The 17,927-nt window shown below is 45.3% G+C and overlaps 1 long non-coding RNA gene across 1 annotated transcript; it reads right to left on the bottom strand.

Moving 5' to 3' along the window:
• Positions 1 to 15,080: 15,080 nt before the first annotated feature.
• Positions 15,081 to 17,514, bottom strand: LOC123098911 (uncharacterized). The gene is made up of 4 exons (XR_006448029.1): positions 17,233 to 17,514; positions 16,130 to 16,267; positions 15,824 to 16,032; positions 15,081 to 15,380 (listed from the first exon to the last, which is right to left on the bottom strand). It is a non-coding gene; the product is annotated as an uncharacterized lncRNA (long non-coding RNA).
• Positions 17,515 to 17,927: the final 413 nt, after the last annotated feature.

Below are 17,927 nucleotides of genomic sequence, written 5' to 3'. Positions count from 1 at the left end.
CGCCGACCGCCGACCCAACATCTCTTCTGGCTGCTTGACGCCGGCCGGGAACGCCCCATCATCCTAACTACCCACTGTGAGAGTAACATAGATGGTAACACCACACATATCTAGATAAAATAGATGATGTGGCAAGCAATTAATGAAGAAAGAGAGGCTTGTAGTAACATAGTAGCTAGTTACTACTACTATGAGTAACATCACACATACCAAGGAAGATGAGTCTATAACCTAATAAATGAAGTGTTGCATGACACCACACATATGTTATTCGCCATTGTAGAGATAGTAACTTAGACTATGCATGTTAGGCTAATCTAAGTTACTACCCACTACGGGACAACGGGCGCCGCTGTTTGGTGGGCAAAACCGCGCGGTATCCGTGTACGCACGGCACACGCAGCCACGACGTTGCGCAGCTGTATTTGGCAACCGTCGGCGGACACGGCGCCGGCGCGCGTAGGCTACGGCCCTGCGCCCCGACATGGTGACACCTCCAACTTGTCCCGTGCTGGAAGCTAGCTTAGCCGTGCCCGTGAGCGCCGTGAGCACGTAGCGGGGATCCATGCATTCACCAGGCTGCGTCCGGCCGTATGTGATCATCAGGTCAGGTGGTGGGAGACATGATGTCATGATCGATGCTTGCACGTACGTACAGATCTGAGTTGTGTGAAAATATGTATTGCGTGCATGTCTGAGTCATGTAAATGGGTGTGTCTAGATGAGAACTAGCAACCCCGATAATAAATTATAGATTAGAGTAACTCTAATGGGGCGATCCATTTCGTCCGCGGCCGTCCGTTTGGGTCGGCGCGGACAGAAAAGGCGGCCCAACGTGCCGACCCAAACGGACGCGCGTCCGTTTTTCGTCCGCGGGCGACCCATTCCCGGCCCATTTTTTAGCCTGATTTGCGTCGGCGCGGACACGCGACGGACGCGCGCGCTCGCCTACTCCTGTCCCCGGGCCCGCTGGTCTGTGACACATTGACCTCCCCTCCCCCCGGCCAACAAGCAACCCTCGCCCCCGCCTCCTCCGTCACCGACGCCGCCGCCCATTTTTGTAGGCAACTCTTCCAGCTGCCGCAACGCCGCCCTGCCCCCAGTCACCCGCCGCCGCCGTTTTGCCGCCGGGGAGCAAACTGGTTCCCGCCGCCGATTCCCCCACCGCCCAGCCGCCCGCGACCAAGAAGACGCCTCGCCGCCCCCGCCACATATGACCGGCACGCTCGCTCGACGCCGTCACACTCGTCGGACGCCGGCAGGGCAGCTAGCTGTTCTGTGGGCGCCACGTCTCCCCTCGCCGGCCGTCTCCTTCTTCGATGCCCGCAAGCTGTTCGACAGTTTGCCAAGGTACGAAAATGGACTCCGCCGACGAGTTCTTTTTCCACAATTTCATTTGCGACTCCGACGATTCGTCGTCCGACGACAAGGAGGAGATATTGGCTGCCGTGTTGGTCCATCACCACCTCAACAACCAGCGGCCATTGTTCCGTGGCTCCATTCCGGGCCACCTTCCGGCGTTGAATCGTAACCGAGAGAGCGGGCATTTCCTTCTCTGGAAGGACTATTTTGATACAACAAACCCGTTGTTCAAACATCACAAATTCCGCCGCCGGTTCCGTATGAGTAGGCATGTTTTCAACCGTATTAGAGAGGGAGTGGTCGGCTATGATGACTACTTCGAGTGCAAAGAGGATGCCGTCGGCAAGATTGGTTTCTCCTCTTATCAGAAATGCACTGCCGCCATCCGAATGCTTGCATACGGAGTGCCCGGTGATCTCATTGACGAGTACGTCCGTATCAGCGAGTCTACATGCCTAGAGTCCCTGTATAAGTTCTGCAAGGCTGTGATTGCTGTGTTTGGCCCTGAATACTTGAGAGAGCCGACAGCTGAAGATACAGTCCGTTTGTTGGCGATGAATGCTAGCAGGGGCTTCCCGGGGATGCTTGGCAGCATAGACTGCATGCACTGGGAGTGGAAGAACCGCCCTTCTGCCTGGCAAGGGCAGTATAAGGGACATGTCAGGGCTTGCACTATCATACTAGAGGCCGTGGCGTCTCAAGATCTCTGGATCTGGCACTCTTTCTTTGGCATGGCTGGATCACACAATGATATCAACGTGCTTCAGCGCTCGCCGGTGTTTGCTAAGCTTGCCGAAGGCAACAGCCCACCGGTGAACTTTGCTGTCAACGGCCACAACTACGACAAAGGGTACTATTTGGGTGACGGTATCTATCCTCAGTGGACCACTATTGTAAAGACAATACCCAACCCTGTCGGAGAGAAAAGGAAAACATTTGCCCAAGAGCAAGAGAGTGCTAGAAAGGATGTCGAGCGTGCCTTTGGTGTTTTGCAATCTCGATGGGGCGTCGTTCGGTATCCTGCTAATACTTGGAGCACGCAGAAACTATGGGAGGTGATGACTGCTTGTGTGATCATGCACAATATGATCGTAGTAGACGAGCGCCCGGAACGTCTGTACGATCAAGGCTTTCAGTTTCAGGGTGAGAATGTTGTGTCTGAGCATGGAGTAGCGTCAACATTTGAGCAGTTCACTCAGTTTCATGAAGACATGCGTGATTGGGAAACTCACGTGCAACTGCAAAATGATTTGGTTGAGCATATGTGGACTCATGTTGGCAACCAATAGATGTATCTTCTTTTATTCGTTTACAAAACTATGTGAAACATTTTTATTTGTATTTGGCATGTAAAACTATACTATTTATTTGGGCGGCTAAACTATTTTGCTTGTTAAATTTTCATTTCACAATATGTTGAATGCAACTCAATGTAAAATTGGGCGGCCAGCCGGCCACGCCTGCACATATGGGTCGGCGCGTTGGGCGCGCTGCCGACCCATATGAAAAACAGGGCGGACGCCGGGCGGGCGGCCGACCCAAACGGACAAAAAGCGGACGAAATCGCCGTCCGTTTGGGTCGGCCCGTTGGAGTTGCTCTTACGATTTTGTTTGCATTATTTTCATTCGATTCCTCCGATCGATCACATCTGATCCGATAGCTGATCCGGACGACCAAGGATGAATGTGTCCAGCATACTATAATCGACCAAGTACGTGCGCGCACGTGATCCAGCGGCGGCATGATTAAACCGATCGAGCTCGCTCGTATTCGCGGCGGCCGGTTGCGTCGCCAGCGCATCGGGGACCATTTCGATCGGTAGCCAGCCGACCAGCTGGCCTGGCTCACTGACACGGCCACACGCCTAGCTAGCTGCCTAGTTTTGCTAGAAATACAAAAAGGTTACTTAGTTTTACAGGGTGACCTCTGAGGACATCTCCAACGACGACCGTGAAATCATCGTGCCGCTGCGGTCACCATGCACCACTGTTTTCCGGTGCAAAACTAGCTGCGGATCCAGCACGCCGTGCGCCCTCACACGGGGACACCTCATCCAATCTGCCCCGGCGCCCGTGAGCCCGTGGGCGCTGCACGTATGCCCGCTCACGATGTGCGGTCCTTGTGTGTGTTGTTGTGAGCTGCCGCTGCCCGTGGCGATAGACTCATGAGGCCGGGCTTATAGCTCCTGTGCGACACATTTCGTGGGAATTGGAATGGGTGAGACGTTGTTCGACTGAATGGCTGTCGTGTGACACTTTTGAGAGAGTAAATAACCCACGCACATGTAACAAAACAGATCGTGCTCCTCTTTCCGGCCGTCGCCTCCTCCTCCAAGAAAAGCTAGGGTTGGTGCCTCTCGCCGGCTCCGCCGCAGGTCCGCCTCGTCTCCGGTGGCCCTAGGGCCATGTGAGCGCGGTGGATCCTGGCAAGGACCGGCGGGAGGGCTCCGTTGTTAGTTGTTTCTTCGAGATTTGTTAGGGTTTGTGTCCTACTTGGGAAGACGAGACGGCGGCGGCTCTCTGAAGATGGAATAAAGGTCTCCCCGCCTAGTCCCCATTCCGGTGGTGCGTCTACCATCGTTGGTGGCCGTGTGGGGGTGTGTATCCGGCGGATCTATCCTCGGTGGATTTGCTCGGATTTGGTTGTGGTTTGTCTATGTTCGTGTGTCTTCAGGTTGGATCCTTTCGATCTATGTTATTCTTCATCAGCGGCGATTGTTGTTCTGGTGCGCTGGTCCTATGGGGGCTTAGCACGACGACTTCCCGACTGTCTAATACAACAAGTTGTGCCCGACTTCGGCGAGGGAGGGGTGATGACGGCGGCGCACCTTCGGCTCGCTTCAGTGATTGTAGTCGTCGCTAGGCGTTCTACAAATTTGGATGTATTTTTTATTATTTCTAGTGTTCGTTGTACTGCTATGATAGAAGATGAATAGATTGAAAGTTTTCTCGCAAAAAAAAATAGCCCACGCACAGCATGGCTCTTAAACTCAACTGATGCCCTTGTTAGCTGTTAGGGGCTGGACCCATCACTTATCCACATAAGCACGGGACCCACCACTTTTCCACGTAAGCACGGGACCTACCTCCTCGCAGCTAGAAGAGACGAGCGCCCGTGCCCGTCCGCCCGGCGCCGCCCATTGCTTCCCCTTTCCCCAATCTTTCTCTTCTCCGACGACCTAGCGCAGATGTCTACCTCCTCCGTCACGCACTCAAAATGACGACAATATGGTCCAGTGCTGCTCACAAGGTGCCCTGACTGCCCACGCCCAGAGCCTCTTAAACGGTTGGTCAGTAAGACGGATGAGAATGGCAATCTTGGGTGGGAATTTGTGAAATGCTTGAGCAGACCAATGGCAGGAAGGAATGGCAAGGTTAGACCTCAGTTCTTAGCCCGTTCTTTCGCTGTCATTTGCTCTGATTTCTCCATATTTTGTTTTTTCTCCTCGAATTTGGGATTTAGGGTTCATGTTGTTGTTTTCAGATCCTGAAGAAATGTACCCATTTCGAGTGGATTGATGATTATATTGACAGGATTCAGTTTGAGGGCTACATTGATTCGAGCGGGGCCGCAACCTGGGAGCTCAATTTGGGCGGGGTGTCGCCGATTGCTGTGGAGAATTTGGGGAGCTCGGGCGGAGGGGCGGGTAGAGTCGTGCCGATGGCGATGTATGCGCGCAATGCTGAACTGCACGCGGAGTCTGAAGTGACCGAGGAACTGAAGAATATCAAGAAACATCTAATGCAGATGATCGATTGCAGAAGCAAGCAAATATCATGGCAGGGGCGTTCTATTGTTGTATCATTGCTCTGTTTTTGTTTTATTTGTTGTTCATTCGTCATTAGAATGGGCATTTAGGCCTGTCAGGGTAGAGGATATGATATCTGCGCCATGCCAAGTTCATGTATCTGAAATGAAGCAGCAATTTGAAAAATTATTCAGTGTTCATGCTCTGGTTTTGTTCTTCAGTTAACAGAGTGCACACCCAAATTCAGTTTCTAGTAAAAAACAAAATTGGGCAGCCGAATAGATGTTGGGCCATGAGAAAATAACCAGCCCAAATAGAGACCAACCCACCCGCGTAGGGGCACCAGCCCTTTTTAATAGCATAGAGGCACCCATGTTTAGAGAAAAATACTTTGATTAAACCTTTAAATAAAATGTTGCTTCCGCAAATAAACCTCTAACTTCGGCAAATAAAATGTTACTTGTTTTTACTTTGGCCAAATTTTTCTTCATGGAGGACTGTGAGAAAAAGCAGGCCAAATAGAAAACAAGCCCACCCGCTTGGTGCACCCGTGTAGGTCGTGCACTAATTTTTGTGATGGATCATTTTTTGATACACAATGTAAATCGATAAAACAACTTTTTGATAGATAGATCCATTCGTGCACTAAATTTTGTGATGGATCATTTTTTGATACACTAAATTCCATGCACTAAATTTAATGCATGTATCCTCCTTAAAATGATTCAATTAATTTAATGTATCAAAAAGTCTTTTTTGATACATTAAATTAATTGAATCATTTTTTAAGGAGGATAGATAGATCCATTCGTGCATGGCTGCATGAACACATGTATGTGTTGTAACTTGTTTTTTTTTTGCTTTACATATTTGTTGCTTGTCCACTATTGTTTTATGATTGTTTTTATGCATGTCTACTGTTCCATGAACTAAAGGAGTTGCATGCTTGCATGAACTGGGAGCGACTACAATAGAAAAAGGGCTACAGGTGCAAAAATAGAAAAAGGAACCTAGGCCATTGGATCATAGGTAGATGGCACAGATTCAGGTGGATGGATCTCAGCCACTTAATGTACATTTTACGAAAACCCCCTACTAATAACTAGTTATAAAATAGAACATTTGCAGCAACCACCTCAAGTATTTCATCTCCCTCTTCATTCATTTTGTCCACCGACCCTTATGGATTCTGCACTAATGAAGCCCCATGTCCTATTAGTTATACTGCTTAAAATCTTTGCACGTATCTACTTCATCAAAACAATGCATATTTCAGTGCATTTTTTGAAGGAAATATGCCCTAGAGGCAATAATAAAGTATTATATATTTCCTTATATCATGATAAATGTTTATTATTCATGCTAGAATTGTATTAACCGGAAACATAATACATGTGTGAATACATAGACAAACAGAGTGTCACCAGTATGCCTCTACTTGACTAGCTCGTTAATCAAAGATGGTTATGTTTCCTAGCCATAGACATGAGTTGTCATTTGATTAACGGGATCACCTCATTAGGAGAATGACGTGATTGACTTGACCCATTCCGTTAGCTTATCACTCGATCGTTTAGTATGTTGCTATTGCTTTCTTCATGACTTATACATGTTCCTATGACTATGAGATTATGCAACTCCCGTTTACCGGAGGAACACTTTGTGTGCTACCAAACGTCACAACGTAAATGGGTGATTATAAAGGTGCTCTACAGGTGTCTCCAAAGGTACTTGTTGGGTTGGCGTATTTCGAGATTAGGATTTGTCACTCCGATTGTCGGAGAGGTATCTCTGGGCCCACTCGGTAATGCATATTACTATAAGCCTTGCAAGCATTGTGACTAATGAGTTAGTTGCGGGATGATGTGTTACGGAACGAGTAAAGAGACTTGCCGGTAACGAGATTGAACTAGGTATCGAGATACCGACGATCAAATCTCGGGCAAGTAACATACCGGTGACAAAGGGAACAACGTATGTTGTTATGCGGTCTGACCGATAAAGATCTTCGTAGAATATGTGGGAGCCAATATGGGCATCCAGGTCCCGCTATTGGTTATTGACCGGAGACGTGTCTCGGTCATGTCTACATAGTTCTCGAACCCGTAGGGTCCGCACGCTTAACGTTACGATGACAATTTTATTGAGTTTTGATGTACCGAAGGAGTTCGGAGTCCCGGATGAGATCGGGGATATGACGAGGAGTCTCGAAATGGTCGAGACGTAAAATTCGATATATTGGACGACTATATTCGGACTTCGGAAAGGTTCCGAGTGATTCGGGTATTTTTCGGAGTACCGGAGAGTTACGGGAATTCGTATTGGGCCTTAATGGGCCATACGGGAAAGGAGAGAAAGGCCTCAAAAGGTGGCCGCACCCCTCCCCATGGTCTGGTCCGAATTGGACTAGGGAAGGGGGGCGCACCCTTCCTTCTTTCTCCTTCCCCCTTCCCTTCTCCTACTCCCACAAGGAAAGGAGGAGTCCTACTCCCGGTGGGAGTAGGACTCCCCCCTATGGCGCGCCTCTCCCCTTGGCCGGCTGCCTCCCGCTTGCTCCTTTATATACGGGGGCAGGGGGGCACCCCAGAGACACAACAATTCATCCTTGAGATCTCTTAGCCGTGTGCGGTGCCCCCCTCCAACATATTACACCTCGATAATACCGTTGCGGAGCTTAGGCGAAGCCCTGTGTCGGTGGAACATCATCATCGTCACCACGCCGTCGTGCTGACGAAACTTTCCCTCAACACTCGGCTGGATCGGAGTTCGAGGGACGTCATCGAGCTGAACGTGTGTAGAACTCGGAGGTGCCGTGCGTTCGGTACTTGATCGGTCGGATCGTGAAGACGTACGACTACATCAACCGCGTTGTGATAACGCTTCCGCTGTCGGTCTACGAGGGTACGTAGACAACACTCTCCCCTCTCGTTGCTATGCATCACCATGATCTTGTGTGTGCGTAGGAATTTTTTTTTGAAATTACTACGTTCCCCAACAGTGGTATCCGAGCCTGGTTTTATGCGTTGATGCTATGCACGAGTAGAACACAAGTGAGTTATGGGCGATATAAGTCATACTGCTTACCAGCATGTCATACTTTGGTTCGGCGGTATTGTGAGATGAAGCGGCCCGGACCGACATTACGCGTACGCTTACGCGAGACTGGTTTCACCGTTGGGAGCACTCGTTGCTTAAAGGTGACTGGCGGGTGTCTGTCTCTCTCACTTTAGTTGAACCGAGTGTGGCTACGCCCGGTCCTTGCGAAGGTTAAAACAACACCAACTTGACAAACTATCGTTGTGGTTTTAATGCGTAGGTAAGAACGGTTCTTTCTAAGCCCGTAGCAGCCACCTAAAACTTGCAACAACAAAGTAGAGGACGTCTAACTTGTTTTTGCAGGGCATGTTGTGATGTGAAATGGTCAAGACATGATGTGATATAATTTGTTGTATGAGATGATCATGTTTTGTAACCGAGTTATCGGCAACTGGCAGGAGCCATATGGTTGTCGTTTTATTGTACGCAATGCAATCGCCATGTAATGCTTTACTTTATCACTAAGCGGTAGCGATAGTCGTAGAAGCATAAGATTGACGAGACGACAACGATGCTACGATGGAGATCAAGGTGTCGCGCCGGTGACGATGGTGATCATGACGGTGCTTCGGAGATGGAGATCACAAGCACGGTGCTTCGGAGATGGAGATCATAAGCACAAGATGATGATGGCCATATCATATCACTTATATTGATTGCATGTGATGTTAATCCTTTATGCATCTTATCTTGCTTTGTTTGACGGTAGCATTATAAGATGATCCTTCACTAAATTATCAAAGTATAAGTGTTCTCCCTGAGTATGCACCGTTGCGAAAGTTCTTCGTGCTGAGACACCACGTGATGATCGGGTGTGATAGGCTCTACGTTCAAATACAACGGGTGCAAAACAGTTGCACACGCGGAATACTCAGGTTAAACTTGACGAGCCTAGCATATAACAGATATGGCCTCGGAACACGGAGACCGAAAGGTCGAGCGTGAATCATATAGTAGATATGATCAACATAGTGATGTTCACCATTGAAACTACTCCATCTCACGTGATGATCGGACATGGTTTAGTTGATATGGATCACGTGATCACTTAGAGGATTAGAGGGATGCCTATCTAAGTGGGAGTTCTTAAGTAATATGATTAACTGAACTTAAATTTATCATGAACTTAGTCCTGATAGTATTTTGCAAATTATGTTGTAGATCAATAGCTCGCGTTGTTGCTTCCCTGTTTTATTTTTGATATGTTCCTAGAGAAAATTATGTTGAAAGCTGTTAGTAGCAAAGATGCGGATTGGATCCGTGATCTGAGGATTATCCTCATTGCTGCACAGAAAAATTATGTCCTTGATGCACCGCTAGGTGACAGACCTATTGCAGGAGCAGATGCAGACGTTATGAACGTTTGGCTAGCTCAATATGATGACTACTTGATAGTTTAGTGCACCATGCTTAACGGCTTAGAATCGGGACTTCAAAGACGTTTTGAACGTCATGGACCATATGAGATGTTCCAGGAGTTGAAGTTAATATTTCAAGCAAATACCCGAGTTGAGAGATATGAAGTCTCCAACAAGTTCTATAGCTAAAAGATGGAGGAGAATCGCTCAACTAGTGAGCATGTGCTCAGATTGTCTGGGTACTACAATCGCTTGAATCAAGTGAGAGTTAATCTTCCAGATAAAATAGTGATTGACAAAATTCTCTAGTCACCATCACCAAGTTAGTAGAACTTCGTGATGAACTATAGTATGCAAGGGATGACGAAAGTAAGTCCCGAGCTCTTCGTGATGCTGAAATCAACGAAGGTAAAAATCAAGAAAAACATCAAGTGTTGATGGTTGATGAGACCACTAGTTTCAAGAAAAGGGCAAAGGGAAGAAGGGGAACTTCAAAAAGAACGACAAGCAAGTTGCTGCTCAAGTGAAGAAGCCTAAGTCTGGTCCTAAGCCTGAGACTAAGTGCTTCTACTGCAAAGGGACTGGTCACTGGAAGCGGAACTACCCCAACTATTTGGTGGATAAGAAGGATGGCAAAGTGAACAAAGGTATATTTGATATACAGATTATTGATGTGTACTTTACTAGTGTTTATAGCAACCCCTCGGTAATTGATACTGGTTCAGTTGCTAAGAGTAGTAACTCGAAACGGGAGTTGCAGAATAAACAGAGACTAGTAAAAGACGAGGTGACGATGTGTGTTGGAAGTAGTTCCAAGATTGATATGATCATCATCGCACACTCCCTATACTTTCGGGATTAGTGTTGAAACTAAATAAGTGTTATTTGGTGTTTGCGTTGAGCATCAATATGATTTGATCATGTTTGTTGCAATACGGTTATTCATTTAAATAAAAGAATAATTGTTGTTCTGTTTACATGAATAAAACCTTCTATGGTCATACACCCAATAAAATGGTTTGTTGGATCTCGATCGTAGTGATACACATATTCATAATATTGAAGCCAAAAGATGCAAAGTTAATAATGACAGTGCAACTTATTTGTGGCACTGCCGTTTAGGTCATATCGGTGTAAAGCGCATGAAAAATCTCCATACTGATGGACTTTTGGAACCACTTGATTATGAATCACTTGGTACTTGCGAACCGTGCCTCATGGGCAAGATGACTAAAACACCGTTCTCCGGAACTATGGAGAGAGCAACAGATTTGTTGGAAATCATACATACAGATGTATGTGGTCCGATGAATGTTGAGGCTCGTGGCGGATATCGCTATTTTCTCACCTTCACAGATGATTTAAGCAGATATGGGTATATCTACTTGATGAAACATAAGTCTGAAACATTTGAAAAGTTCAAAGAATTTCAGAGTGAAGTGGAAAATTATCGTGACAAGAAAATAAAGTTTCTATGATCTGATCGTAGAGAAGAGTATTTGAGTTACGAGTTTGGCCTTCAGTTAAAACAATGTGAAATAGTTTCACTACTCACGCCACCTGGAACACCACGGTGTAATGGTGTGTCCGAACGTCGTAATCGTACTTTATTAGGTATGGTGCGATATATGATGTCTCTTACCGATCTACCACTATCGTTTTGGGGTTATGCATTAGAGACAGCTGCATTCACGTTAAATAGGGTACCATCTAAATCCGTTGAGACGACATCTTATGAACTGAGGTTTAGCAAGAAACCAAAGTTGTCGTTTCTTAAAAGTTTGGGGTTGCGATGCTTATGTGAAAAGGTTTCATCCTGATAAGCTCAAACCCAAATCGGAGAAATGTGTCTTCATAGGATACCCAAAGGAGACAGTTGGGTACACCTTCTATCACAGATCCGAAGGCAAGACATTCATTGCTAAGAATGGATCCTTTCTAGAGAAGGAGTTTCTCTCGAAAGAAGTGAGTGGGAGGAAAGTAAAACTTGATGAGGTAACTGTACCTGCTCCCTTATTGGAAAGTAGCTCATCACAGAAATCTGTTCCTGTGACTCCTACACCAATTAGTGAGGAAGTTAATTATGATGATCATGTAAGTTCAGATCAAGTTACTACCAAACCTCGTAGGTAAACCAGAGTAAGATCCGCACCAGAGTGGTACGGTAATCCTGTTCTGGAGGTTATGTTACTAGACCATGACGAACCTACGAACTATGAAGAAGCGATGGTGAGCCCAGATTCCGCAAATATGGCTTGAAGCCACGAAATCTGAGATGAGATCCATATATGAGAACAAAGTATGGACTTTGGTTGACTTGCCCAATGATCGGCAAGCCATTGAAAATAAATGGATCTTCAAGAAGAAGGCTGACGTTGATGGTAATGTTACTGTCTATAAAGCTCGACTTGTTGCGAAAGGTTTTCGACAAGTTCAAGGGATTGACTACGATGAGACCTTCTCACCCGTAGCGATGCTCAAGTCTGTCCGAATCATGTTAGCAATTGCCGCATTTTATGAAATATGGCAAATGGATAAACAAAACTGCATTCCTTAATGGATTTATTAAAGAAGAGTTGTATATGATGCAACCAGGAGGTTTTGTCAATCCTAAAAGTGCTAACAAAATATGCAAGCATCTCAGAGTTGGAATATACGCTTTGATAAGTTGATCAAAGGATATAGTTTTATACAGACTTGCGGTGAAGCCTGTATTTACAAGAAAGTGAGTGGGAGCACTACAACATTTCTGATAAGTATATGTGAATGACATATTGTTGATCGGAAATAATGTAGAATTATTCTGCAAAGCATAAAGGAGTGTTTGAAAGGAGTTTTTCAAAGAAAGACCTCAGTGAAGCTGCTTACATATTGAGCATCAAGATCTATAGAGATAGATCAAGACGCTTGATAAGTTTTTTCAATGAGTACATACCTTAACAAGATTTTGAAGTGGTTCAAAATGGAACAGTCAAAGAAAGAGTTTCTTGCTTGTGTTACAAGGTGTGAAATTGAGTAAGACTCAAAACCTGACCACGGCAGAAGATAGAAAAAGGATGAAAGTCATTCCCTATGCCTTGGCCATAGGTTCTATAAAGTATGCCATGCTGTGTACCAGGTCTATTGTATACCCTACACTGATTTTGGCAAGGGAGTACAATAGTGATCTAGGAGTAGATCACTGAACAGCGGTCAAAATTATCCTTAGTGGAATAAGGATATGTTTCTCGATTATGGAAGTGACAAAAGGTTCGTCGTAAAGGGTTACGTCGATGTAAGTTTTGACACTAAATCTAGATGACTCTAAGTCTCGGTCTAGATACATATTGAAAGTGGGAGCAATTAGCTAGAGTAGCTCCGTGCAGAGCATTGTAGACATTGAAATTTACAAAATACTTACGGATCTGAATGTGACAGACCCGTTGACTAAAATTATCTCACAAGCAAAACATGATCACACCTTAGTACTCTTTGGGTGTTAATCACATAGCGATGTGAACTAGATTACTGACTCTAGTAAACCCTTTGGGTGTTGGTCACATGACGATGCGAACTATGGGTGTTAATCACATGGTGATGTGAACTATTGATGTTAAATCACATGGCGATGTGAACTAGATTATTGACTCTAGTGTAAGTGGGAGACTGAAGGAAATATGCCCTAGAGTCAATAATAAAGTTATTATTTATTTCCTTATATCATGATAAATGTTTATTATTCATGCTAGAATTGTATTAACCGGAAACATAATACATGTGTGAATACATAGACAAACAGAGTGTCACTAGTATGCCTCTACTTGACTAGCTCGTTAATCAAAGATGGTTATGTTTCCTAGCCATAGACATGAGTTGTCATTTGATTAACAGGATCACCTCATTAGGAGAATGACGTGATTGACTTGACCCATTCCGTTAGCTTAGCACTCGATCGTTTAGTATGTTGCTATTGCTTTCTTCATGACTTATACATGTTCCTATGACTATGAGATTATGCAACTCCCGTTTACCGGAGGAACACTTTGTGTGCTACCAAACGTCACAACGTAAATGGGTGATTATAAAGGTGCTCTACAGGTGTCTCCAAAGGTACTTGTTGGGTTGCCGTATTTCGAGATTAGGATCTGTCACTCCGATTGTCGGAGAGGTATCTCTGGGCCCACTCGGTAATGCACATCACTATAAGCCTTGCAAGCATTGTGACTAATGAGTTAGTTGCGGGATGATGTGTTACGGAACGAGTAAAGAGACTTGCCGGTAACGAGATTGAACTAGGTATCGAGATACCGACGATCAAATCTCGGGCAAGTAACATACCGGTGACAAAGGGAACAACGTATGTTGTTATGCGGTCTGACCGATAAAGATCTTCGTAGAATATGTGGGAGCCAATATGGGCATCCAGGTCCCGCTATTGGTTATTGACCGGAGACGTGTCTCGGTCATGTCTACATAGTTCTCGAACCCGTAGGGTCCGCACGCTTAAACGTTACGATGACAGTTTTATTGAGTTTTGATGTACCGAAGGAGTTCGGAGTCCCGGATGAGATCGGGGATATGACAAGGAGTCTCAAAATGGCCGAGACGTAAATATCGATATATTGGATGACTATATTCGGACTTCAGAAAGGTTCCGAGTGATTCGGGTATTTTTCGGAGTACCGGAGAGTTACGGGAATTCGTATTGGGCCTTAATGGGCCATACGGGAAAGGAGAGAAAGGCCTCAAAAGGTGGCTGCACCCCTCCCCATGGTCTGGTCCGAATTGGACTAGGGAAGGGGGGCGCACCCTTCCTTCTTTCTCCTTCCCCCTTCCCTTCTCCTATTCCCACAAGGAAAGGAGGAGTCCTACTCCCGGTGGGAGTAGGACTCCCCCCTATGGCGCGCCTCTCCCCTTGGCCGGCTGCCTCCCCCTTGCTCCTTTATATACAGGGGCAGGGGGGCACCCCAGAGACACAACAATTGATCCTTGAGATCTCTTAGCCGTGTGCGGTGCCCCCCTCCAACATATTACACCTCGATAATACTGTTGCGGAGCTTAGGCGAAGCCCTGTGTCGGTGGAACATCATCATCGTCACCACGCCGTCGTGCTGACGAAACTCTCCCTCAAGACTCGGCTGGATCGGAGTTCGAGGGACGTCATCGAGCTGAACGTGTGTAGAACTCGGAGGTGCCGTGCGTTCGGTACTTGATCGGTCGGATCGTGAAGACGTACGACTACATCAACTGCGTTGTGATAACGCTTCCGCTGTCGGTCTACGAGGGTACGTAGACAACACTCCACCCTCTCGTTGCTATGCATCACCATGATCTTGTGTGTGCGTAGGAATTTTTTTTGAAATTACTACGTTCCCCAACATTTTTCGTGGCTTGTACTACATCACTAATTATGCAAAAAGAAGCTGAATACGATTGTCAGTGCAAAGTATGTCAATATGTATCACAAATATGTGAGTACATAGATCAAATTAAGCCACCCTTTGAAGCATAACTAAACATCAGACTGGCAATCCCAGATTGAGCATATCACAAGCATACATATCTTGATGAGACATGGTAGCACTATTTTTAGTACATGGCCAGCAAGACAAAGTATTAAGGACTAATATGATCATCACTCAATAGGCATTGCTATTTAAAACGATAAGCTCTAGCATTTCCCTCCAGTTCTACTACTTCTTGCTCATCAAGCTTCTTGTTCTGGGAGAGACACCACTCAGCAAACATGATTCACAGCTTGACAATAATTGATTAGCAAGTAGGTCAAAACAGTAAGCCATTCTGGGAGAGACACCACTCAGCAAAAAACTTCATGCTGCAGCACAAAGGCACATGTCAGACCAGTGAAGAGAAAATGAAAACAATATCATACAGCAAAATATATTCACAGCTTGACAATAATTGATCATTTATATCAATTTACATAGCTCATCATCCCAAGAAGACTTGCGTAACGCAAACAGCTTACGACCGGCTATACTGATTTATTGATATTACATTATAAGTTTTATGGCTCAATGGCTGGTTAGCAACCGAAGGTCTATCCCAAATCAAGCGCAAGTAGGTTAAAACAGTAAGCCATTTACTCCCTCCAATGGTCATTTCCTGCTAATTATATCTTGTGACTTAACATTTCCTTAATGTTAAGAAAGAAATGATGATTTTGTGGTAATATGAGTATAAACAATACAATTTGATTGCTTGTCGCACATACGACATGGAAGGAAAATTAGAGAAAAATTAATCCCAAAACACAACCTAAATGTTTTTATGCTGGACAGAGAAGCCACTTGGACAATTTAATCACTCAAAAGAAGTCATGGGTTTGAGAAGAACAATATTGTGAGCAAGCTTGTTTCTTTTTTGGTGTACTCGCACCATCAATGAGAACCATTGGAGAATTATCTCTGCAAACGAGGTAGCATCGCTGAAATCTTGATTTTGAACACTATTGACAGATTCCACAGCTGCAAACAAATATTAAGCAAAAACATCAAAGAAGGGATTAACGGAAAATTAGGTAATGAAAATATATTCTTGCTTTTTTGGACTGCGTCTTCTCACCTGATAGTGTTCGTACAAATTTTGCAATTATGGGCTCTCCTAAAGGCGATGTCTCACTACTTCCCTCCATTTCAGTTCAAGATGCAGCAACAAAATAGCGGAGATCAAACTTTGTACTACTAGTCGACGAGCTTCAATCTATCCAGCATACGCACAACAGAAATTGAGAAAATCAGCCCCAATTCCAAGATTTGCAATGTTCATGTTGCAAATTAAAAAGATACACAAGAAGAGAGTCTTCTTTTCTACATACAAAAGGTAAAAAAGTTGCAACTGTTCTTTTTACAAACGTAGTGTCATAAAAGCCGAATGAGTACGACCAAAAAGCTAATACAATTGTTTCACTAAACCAAAACTATCATGATTTTAGTTTCAATGACATTATTGGACAAATAGATAGTGAACTATCAGAAATCAGTGAAGTGGCACCTATTGCAAGTCTAACGAATTTCAGTTCTATGCATACAACCACTTCACATGCAGGTAATTTAATAGGTAGATGAGATTAGTTTGTTCCGGTGTTCCGAGAAGAGGATGAGATCTCAATTTACAAAACTGCTCGAAAATCTAGTATAAGCATATCAAGCTTGTGCAGTGATTAATATTTCTTTCCTTGTGTTTTCAGATATATTATCACAATATTGTTTTGAAGAAAATAGTGCTCCCCACTTCGATCTCTTGCTACAGAGAAAGAAAGAAACATCTAAAGAACTCAAAAAGTGTTTCAGTCTAATACTAGATCAAGTTTAGAGTAACCCCTGGACTGGGCAAGCTCAGAAGGTATCGGATACAGTGCCAAACGAAAGCAGGAAAGCCAAGCAACACTATAATTAGTACAAAACCAAAACATAGAGAAAAAATCCATGGCTTCAGCTGATTGGAAAGGAGCCTAGCATCGATACACCAAACTTGCCATCAGCGAGTAGCAATATACAATACCACAACTACTAATCAACATGCCACTGCTAGATCCTGGGACGTATAGACCAAGAATAGAGAAATCACCGAGATAGCAAGTTCAATTTACAATTATAACTGTAAATACTGTTCATAAAATAGGAATCCAACGAACATTAAGCATCACCCGAGAACAAATCCCTCACCATCGGGGTCGAGGAAGAAGACCTGGCATGTGCGGCCGTCAGGCTGCGCCCTCTCGGGCACGTCTGTGCTATGGGTCTTCCGGCCGGCCACAAACCCGCCATAGTCCGGCGCGGTGAAGGCCAGGTGGTGCCCCGGTTGAGTGGACCTTGGCAGTGGCTGCTGGGACGGCGGCTTCTGGGTTGATGTGGAGAGCAACGTCGTGGGTGTGAGGGAGGCTGATCCAGATGACTTGCGAGCCGGAGTACCGGGAATGGGCTGCGCAAGTCGACGGCGTCCCGCCGCCACTGTGTGCAAGAGATAGGGCGATGGGGGAGAGGGGTGACCCGTGTGCACAAATCAATCAGAATTGTCAGGACCTTTTTGCAAAAGTTAGGTAACTGTGAGTACAGATCCCACACTCCATAATTTGTACCGTCGATCTATAACCCGACAGATCATGTTCCTTTTTTCTATTTTTGCACCTGTGGCCCTTTTTCTATTGTAGTCGCTCCCGCATGAACTAAATTAGTTGCATGTCCATGGTGGGTTTGCATGTCCTACTTGCATGTCCATGGTTTGGGCCATGACCCATGATTTGGCCAACATTGTGAAGATGGTGTGTGTGGTGAATGTGGTGTAGCAACTCATAGCAACACACAAATAATAACACGAAACAACCCATAGCAACCCACAAATAATAGCACGAAACAACAAT

Source organism: Triticum aestivum, chromosome 4D, assembly GCF_018294505.1.
Source record: "Triticum aestivum cultivar Chinese Spring chromosome 4D, IWGSC CS RefSeq v2.1, whole genome shotgun sequence".
Taxonomy (NCBI): domain Eukaryota; kingdom Viridiplantae; phylum Streptophyta; class Magnoliopsida; order Poales; family Poaceae; genus Triticum; species Triticum aestivum.
The sequence above is the reverse complement of the archived record's forward strand: the minus strand, read 5'-3'. Positions and strand labels throughout refer to the sequence as shown.